General features: G+C 49.3%; 1 long non-coding RNA gene across 1 annotated transcript; it reads left to right on the top strand.

Moving 5' to 3' along the window:
* The first annotated feature begins 698 nt into the window (after positions 1-698).
* LOC129716004 (uncharacterized) lies at positions 699-7,905 on the top strand. Its single transcript, XR_008726582.1, has 4 exons — positions 699-753; positions 5,893-5,937; positions 6,031-6,084; positions 7,857-7,905. It is a non-coding gene; the product is annotated as an uncharacterized LOC129716004 (long non-coding RNA).
* Positions 7,906-8,458: the final 553 nt, after the last annotated feature.

Here is an 8,458-nt window from a genome sequence, read left to right as displayed (position 1 = left end):
CCCCTTAAGAATTTTGTAATTTTCTATAAGATCCCCTCTCAATCTTCTAAATTCTAGAGAGTATAAACCAAGTCTATCCAGTCTTTCTTCATAAGACAGTCCTGACATCCCAGGAATCAGTCTGGTGATCCGTCTCTGCACTCCCTCTATGGCAATAATGTCTTTCCTCAGATTTTCAGACCAAACCTGTACGCAATACTCCAGGTTTGGTCTCACCAAGACCCTGTACAACTGCAGTAGAACCTCCCTGCTCCTAGACTCAAAGCCTTTTGCAATGAAAGCTAACATACCATTGGCTTTCTTCACTGCCTGCTGCACCTGCATGCCTACCTTCAATGACTGGTGTACCATGACACGTTGCATCTCCCCCTTTCCCAATCGGCCACCATTTAGATAATAGTCTGCTTTCCCGTTTTTGCCACCAACATGGTCCCTGAATCTGGAGGTGTGCGTTTTCACACTTCTGTACATTTTGCCCGATGGGAGAGGGGAGAAGAGGGAATGTTCAGGGTGCGACTCATCCTTGATTATGCTGCTGGCCTTGCCGAGGCAACGTGAGGTGTGGATGGGGTCGATGGGAGGGAGGGAGGTTGGTTTGTGCGATGGTTTGGGCTATGTCCACAATTCACTGCATTCATTGTTTTATCATTGACTTTGTGTGGTGCAAACCTTGACCTCTTTGCTGTTGTTTTCTCCAAGGGGCCAAGAGGACTCCTCGGACCCAAGGGACCTCCTGGGCTGCAAGGACCTCCCGTGAGTAACTCGAAACACATTTAATACAACCAGCATATAACCCTGGCACTGAGAAGATCTGGATAGATCAGCAGGTCATGTGATAGGAGCAGAATTAGGCCATATGGCCCATCAAGTCAACTCTGCCATTCAATCATGGCTGATCTATCTCTCCCTCCTAACACCATTCTCCTGTCTTCTACCCATAACCTTTCAAGAAGGTTCCTGTGCTGTAACAAGAGGACATGAGGACATGACTCAAACAAGGAATCTCATGTAGATAGGATGGTAAAGAAAGCTTTTGGTATGCTAGCCTTTATAAATCAGAGCATTGAATATAGAAGCTGGGATGTAATGTTAAAATTGTACAAGGCATTGGTGAGACCAAATCTGGAGTATGGTGTACAATTTTGGTTGCCCAATTATAGGAAGGATGTCAACAAAATAGAGAGAGTACAGAGGAGATTTACTAGAATGTTGCCTGGGTTTCAACAACTAAGTTACAGAGATAGGTTGAACAAGTTAGGTCTTTATTCTCTGGAGCGCAGAAGGTTAAGGGGGGACTTGATAGAGGTCTTTAAAATGATGAGAGGGATAGACAGAGTTGATGTGGACAAGCTTTTCCCTTTGAGAATAGGGAAGATTCAAACAAGAGGACATGACTTCAGAATGAAGGGACAGAAGTTTAGGGGTAACATGAGGGGGAACTTCTTTACTCAGAGAGTGTGGTAGCGGTATGGAATGAGCTTCCAGTGGAAGTGGTGGAGGCAGGTTCATTGGTATCATTTAAAAATAAATTGGATAGGCATATGGATGAGAAGGGAATGGAGGGTTATGGTCTGAGCGCAGGTATATGGGACTAGGGGAGAATACGTGTTCGGCACGGACTAGAAGGGTCGAGATGGCCTGTTTCCGTGCTGTAAATTGTTATATGGTTATATGAGATACAGGCCCTTCGGCACACCGGGTCCATGCTGACCAGCGATCCCGGACACACTAGGGACATTTTTTACATTTATACGGAGAAATACCCTAGAAACCGAAGATCTAGGAGAAATCCCACGCAGGTCACGGGGAGAACGTACAAACTCCATACAGATAGCACCTGTGGTCAGGATCGAACCCGGGTTTCTGGAGCTGTAAGGCAGTAGCTCTACCTGCGTATATCGTGCCTCCCTTATCTATCTATCTATTTAATATATAAAACTCTCGTGCCATCCGACCGGCTGCCGTCCGGCTGCCTTTCTGCCTTTTGTTTCGTTCCATCGTGTTATGTCACAATGCCCAATACTCGCAGATGTCCAATCGGAATGCCCAATGCTCGCAGATGTCCAATCGGAATGGATCCATTTACATGTACGGCTGCCGGCTGCCTTTCTTCCTTTGATTCCTTGCCACGCCGAATCCAGACGCACAATCGCTGAGATATTTTCCATTTCGGTAGGGATTTCACTTTTCTTTCTAAGTATCCACTCCTCATTACATTTCATCGTGTTTAAGTACACGTTTTTAATGAAATACTTCCCCTCCCCCCCCCCCCCCCCACTCACTCATTTTGTCGCCTCCTGCTGGCCAGCGACCATAACGGCTGCTGGCACCCGCATCTCGCCTCAAAGACGCCATTTAAAAACAGCCGCACTGCTGATTCCTGAGCCGCTTGAGTTGTAGGACCACGTCTCCCGTGGGGGCTACGGGTAGGGGACGGCTGCGTTGGGGGAGCAGACCCAACGGGTCTGCACTTGGTCTAGTATATTATATTATTATACATACACGATGCAGATGTAAGGGTGGCACGGTGGCGCATCGGTAGAGTTGCTGCCTTACAGCAACAGTGACCTGGGTTCAATCCTGACTACAGGCTCTGCCTGTATGGAGTTTGTACGTTCTCCCAGTGACCCCGTGGGTTTTCTCCGGGTGCTTTGGTTTCCTCCCACACTCCAAAGATGTTCAGGATTGTAGGTTAATTGGCTTGGTACAAAACATTGGGTTAAATTGTCGTTAGTGTGTGTTAGTGTGTGGGGATTGCTGGTCTGCATCAACCCGGTGGGATGAAGGGCCTGTTTCCATGCTGTATCTCTAAATTAAACAAAAACTAAAGAAGGGTCTCGACCCGAAACGTCACCCATCCCTTCTCTTCAGAGATGCTGCCTGTCCCGCTGAGTGACTTCAGCTTTTTGTATCTATCTTCGGTTTAAACCAGCATCTGCCGTTCCTTCCTACACAAAAATAAAACTACTGCGTGATTGGTAGATCTGCTCCTGTGTCTAACACACAGATAGTCGCTGGCTTGGCTGCCATCTTGGGGGCTGGGCTCATTGCAGTGACCCATAGTCAGGATTGAACCCTGGTTTCTGGCACAGTGAGACAGCAACTCTACTGACAGAGTCACAGAGTCATAGTATAATACTAGACCAAGTGCAGACCCGTTGGGTCTGTTCCCCCAACGTGCGGTTGGAGGGGGGGGGGGAGAGGCGGCATGCAGTGTCACACACACTAACTATACCACCCTCCCCCCCGCACTCATGCTAATTACCCCCCTTGATATTATATTAATATTATTAATTTGCTCCTTTTACCCCATAAACATCCTATCCACTGACGCATACCCCCCAACACATCTGGAGAAGGAGGGGGGGGGGCAGGTGTAGAGAGTGAGGGCAAAGAGAGAGACAGACACAGAGAGAGAGAGACAGAGAGAGGGGCAAGAAGGAGAGGGGGTGGAGAGGAGGAGAAGAGGGAGGGTGGGTGAGGGGGGAAAGGAGGGGAGGAGAGAGAGGGTGAGAGTGAGGGTGAGGGGGAGAGAGGGGGTGCTGAGAGGGGGGTGAGCGGGGGGGAGAGGTGGGGAGCAGGGAGGGGGAGGTAGGGAGAAGGGTGGAGGGAAGGGGGTAGGGGGGTGTGGAGGGGAGGAGGTTTAGGGGGGGAGGGGGGGTGGGGATGGAGGGGAGGAGGGGAGAGAGAGAGGGGGGAAGAAGAGGGGGGGAGGGGGAGGGAGAGAGGGGAGGGAAAGAAGGGGAGAGGCGTGGGGGAGAGGAGAGGGGGGGAGAGGAGAGAGGGGGGGGAGGGAGAGGGGAGGGTCGAGAGGAGAAGAGAGGGGTGGGCAGGAGGGGGGGAGGAGGAAAGGGGGAGAGGAAGGGGGAGCGGAAAGGGGTTCGGGGGTGAGAGGAGGGAGGGCGCTTTGGGGGGAGAGGAGAGGGGGAGAGGAGAAAGAGGGGAGAGGAGGAGGGGGGAGGAGAGGAGGGGGGGAACAGGAGGACGGGGGGGAGAGGAGAGGGGGGGGGAGGAAAGGGGGGGGGTGAGAACCTAAAAAATATTTTAGAACCAAAAAAGATACATTCTGCAAGCGTTTTAGAACCACTAAGGACACTTACATTTGAGTAGACATGTGTTCAGTGTTATTCACAGCTCAGAGAAACGTGACCCTCTGCCTTCCTCCAGCCTGCAGATACTGATTGAGGCACACCGCTTCCTGGTTTTATAGTCCCTCCCCCCTGCCGCCAGCAGGGGCAGCAGAGAGAATGGGGATTTTGTATAAACATTAATATCTCTGTCATTCTTCATCGACGGGAAAAATCCTCAGCACACCTGCGGCGGAGGGGGGCTCTAAGCAAGGTGGCCAAAAATGACGGCCGTAGGTGGCGGCGTTCTCTCGGAAATCGCAGCACAGATGGCTAAAACTGGTCAAGAACAGATTTTTAGTAATATAGACAGTGTGAAAATAGGCCCTTCCGCCCAACATGCCCACACTGGTCAACATGCCCCATCTACACTAGTTCCACTTGCCTGCGCTTGGTCCATATCCCTCCAAACCTGCCCTATCCATGTACCTGTCTAACTGTTTCTTAAACGTTGGGATAGTCCCAGCCTCAACTACCTCCTCTGGCAGCTCGTTCCATACACCCACTTCCTGGTTTTATGAAAATGTTACCCCTCAGATTCCTATTAAATCTACCTTGAACCGATGTCCTCTGGTCCTCGATTACTCCACTCTGGGCAAGAGATTCTGTGCATCTCCCCGTTCTATTCCTCTCATGATTTTGTACATTTATGTGCGTGGGTTGTATTTCCACCTGTGTGTATGATGTAGGTATGTTACAAAACCTACCTGAATCGTGGCTGAGAATCTGCCCAAGCCCGTGTGTGTGATTTTGGCGCTGTTTAGAGGGGGCGGGTTTAAAACGCGATTTTTACTAGGCTGTTCCAATCGAAGATGTTCAGCCTAGTAAATCATTAACGGAAAATCGCTGAAAGACCCCGTCGCAAAAGGTATTATTAGTTTTTATGGCCTTGTATAATAGTTATAGTAGTTTTAAAATCACTCTCTAAACCCGCGACCTCTCGCAGCCCCAGGGTTTTATAACGCAAACAATTAAAGGTATGTACCTTATTTTTACATTAAAATAAGAACCCTGTATATAAAGTTTCCTTTAGCGAGTAGCTCATTTTGGGCTCTTTATATCCCGCAGTATTTTTCTGGGCATTTGAGGGCACAAATCCAGCGCAATGTGAACGTTCTAAACCAGCGTGTTCACAGGAACCCACTAGAAAGCCGATTTAAATGGACTTTAATTTACAGCAATTGAACACTAAATTCCTTCCATTTGGCCTATAAATTAATGTAAATGAGATTTAAAAATCATGTTTTATTGGGAATTATTTGTGAATATTATTTGGCCACTTAGGCTATTTAAAAATGTTAATCATTTATTAAGAAATGGATAGATGTTTAGATCTAGTAATTGAAGTTTGAAATTAGCTACAATGGGGATAACTAAACTAATTATATGCTTAATTTCAGGTCATCCAAGTAAGATTATGTTTTCATATTGTGTTCAGAATGTTCAATCTATGTATAACTGAAAAATTTCATTCAGTTCTCTCTAAATTTTTAAAGAAGGTTATGGGCTTTTGACTGTCCCATGATCACAGCTTTTTTGTTATGTCCATAGAAAATCAATAGGGAACAAGATGCTAATTTCCGAGTATGAAAATGGCCATAACTTTTTAAATACTTGAGATATGAAAGTGAATTAGGTGTCAAATTTAACTTATTGTTATGCTTTATCTGATGGGATAAATTGCAGATGATTTTTTAAATCTCAGAATTTTGTAACATTGCTATATGATGTGGAATATTTGCTAACGTATTTTCTCCTGTTACAGGGTATTCGAGGAATGGATGGACCACATGGCCCCAAAGGCAGCCTGGTACGTGTACTCCCAGCCTAGATGTCAGCCGGCTCTTTGTCCGCTTGCCCTGTTCGCCCGGGGACTAACTCTCTGTCTGGTTTATCCCCACAGGGACCACAGGGAGAACCTGGACCACCAGGCCAGCAAGGTGGCCATGGAACTCAGGTAAACCCCCACCAGCCACAGGGCGATCACTCACACTGACCACCTGGAGCAAGCACCCTCCTGTTGGTGACTTCCTCACTGCCCACACGGGGAGTGGGCGGTAGGCGGCGCGACTCTCGTCAGCAGCGGCCTCTGCAGCCTGTCCGCGTTTTTTATTATTTTTTGTCTATGTTTCCATGTAGTTTTTGTTATTTTTTGTTGGGGGTTTGCGGGTGGGGGGAGGGGGGGTGGGGGTGGTGGGGTGGTGGGGTGGGGGTGTGGAGGGAGGGAGGGGTAACTTTTAATCTCTCCCTGCACGTGGAGATCCGACCTTTTTCTTTGTCGGGTCTCCGTTGTCATTGGGGCTGCAACGAGGAGCGGCCTCCAACAGGAGTAATAAGACCAATTGGGGGGCTCGTGGTGACGACGGCTCACATCCACCGTCGCGGAGATGGCCGAGTCCGAGAAGCGGGTGGAGCGGGGGTGGAGGAGCGCTGCATGCGGCTGCGGAACGACCTCCGGAGATCTGGATGCTGCAAATGCGCCGTCTGGACTTTGCTACGGGCGGCACCTTTTTTTTGAGGGAATAGCCCGCGGGTCCCTGGAGAGGGAGACCGCCAAATTCAGGGCCCGCAAAAAACAGGGACGTCAGGCGCGTCTTACCTGGAAGCGAGGCCTCTTTTATCCCGCAAATTCCAGATGCGACTTCTCCGCCTGGAGTTGCGGGGGGTCGAAGAGCTCCTTGGAGCGGGGCACTATTTTACAGCACCGCCCCGCACAGGCTTCAGGGAATTGGCCGCGGGACTCTGCGATGCGCACGCCGGGGGCTCTAACACCAAGACCCCGGTGTGCGCCCTCGCACCACCGGCGGCTGGCTTTAATGGCCGCGGACCGGGGACAATCGCCATCCTTCCAGCCGGGGGCTTTGAATTTGACTCTGACACGGGGGGGGGGGGGGGGGAGAGAAACAGGCTGGAGAGGAACTCCCTTAAGGGGTTTCCTTCCTTCCTTCTTCCCCTCTTCCTTCCTTCTTCCTTCCTTCTTCCTTCCTTCCTCCTCCTTCCTTCCCTCCTTCCTTCCTTCCTTTCTTTCTTCCTTCTTTCCTCCTTCCTTCCTTCCGTCCTTTCCTCCTTTCCTTCTTTCCTCCCTCCTCCCCTTTCCTTCTTTACTTCTTTCCCTCTTTCTTCCCTTTTTCTATCTATTTATATAAATAAATATTTATAGTCTTTGTTCCTTCCCCTCTTCCTTCCTCCTCTCTCTCTTCCTTCCTTCCTTCCTTCTTTCCTTCCTTCCTTCCTTCCGTCCTTCCTTCCTTCCTTCCTTCCTTCCTTCCTTCCTTCCTTCCTTCCTTCCTTCCTTCCTTCCTTCCTTCCTTCCTTCCTTCCTTCCTTCCTTCCTTCCTTCCTTCCTTCCTTTCGTCCTTCCTTTCTTCCTTCCTTCCTTCCTTCTTATCCTTCCTTCCTTCCTTCCTCCTCCCTCCCTTCCTCCCTCCCCTCCTCCTTGCCTCCCTTGCTAGGCCAGGTCTGGTCTATGAACCACCTCTCTCCAGGTGACACAGAGCAAGCTTGTGTACACTTTCCCCTAGTGTGAGCTATTGATGGGAGCGGACAGATTTGGCTCTTGTTTGTGTTGTGTTGGACTTGCCTGAGGTTGTCCTGGATTGTGTGAATTTCAATGAAGCCAAGAAAAGGAAATGCCTGGAAAGAATTGGTTCCAGATGTTGATGAGATGACCATAGCAGTTGGCTCCAATTTCCTATTCAACCATTGCTCTTCTCCCCCCCTCTCCCACAGGGAACACCTGGACCTCAGGGAGCGATGGGACCTCCGGGCCACAAGGTAAGTCACAGTTTAGTTTATTGTCACGTGTGCCGAGGTACAGCGAAAAGCTTTTGTTGCGTCAGGCGAAAGACAATACATGATTACATTCGAGCCATTTACAGTGTGCAGATACATGATAAGGGGAATGACTATGAGTACAAGGTACAGCCAAGGGTCCAAGGGTCTCCAACCTGGTAGATAGTAGTCCAGGACTGCTCTCTAGTTGTGGTAGGATGGTTCAGTTGCCTGATAACAACTGGGAAGAAACTGAACCTTAAGGTGTGCGTTTGCACGCATCTGTATAACCATATAACATATAACCATTACAGCACGGAAACAGGCCATCTCGGCCCTACAAGTCCGTGCCGAACAACTTTTTTTCCCTTAGTCCCACCTGTTCGGCACGGACTTGTAGGGTCGAGATGGCCTGTTTCCGTGCTGTAATTGTTATATGGTTATATGGTTATATGGTTGAGTTGTATGCAAGTGACCTTGATGCGCCTTTAACCAGTTGCCAAATCTCACCTGCTCCCGGCGACCAACATCCCAGCCTGGTAATGTGAGAACTTGGAGGC

This window comes from Leucoraja erinacea, unplaced genomic scaffold (assembly GCF_028641065.1).
Source record: "Leucoraja erinacea ecotype New England unplaced genomic scaffold, Leri_hhj_1 Leri_1593S, whole genome shotgun sequence".
In the NCBI taxonomy this organism is placed as follows: domain Eukaryota; kingdom Metazoa; phylum Chordata; class Chondrichthyes; order Rajiformes; family Rajidae; genus Leucoraja; species Leucoraja erinaceus.
This window is presented reverse-complemented; position numbering and strand designations above follow the sequence as displayed.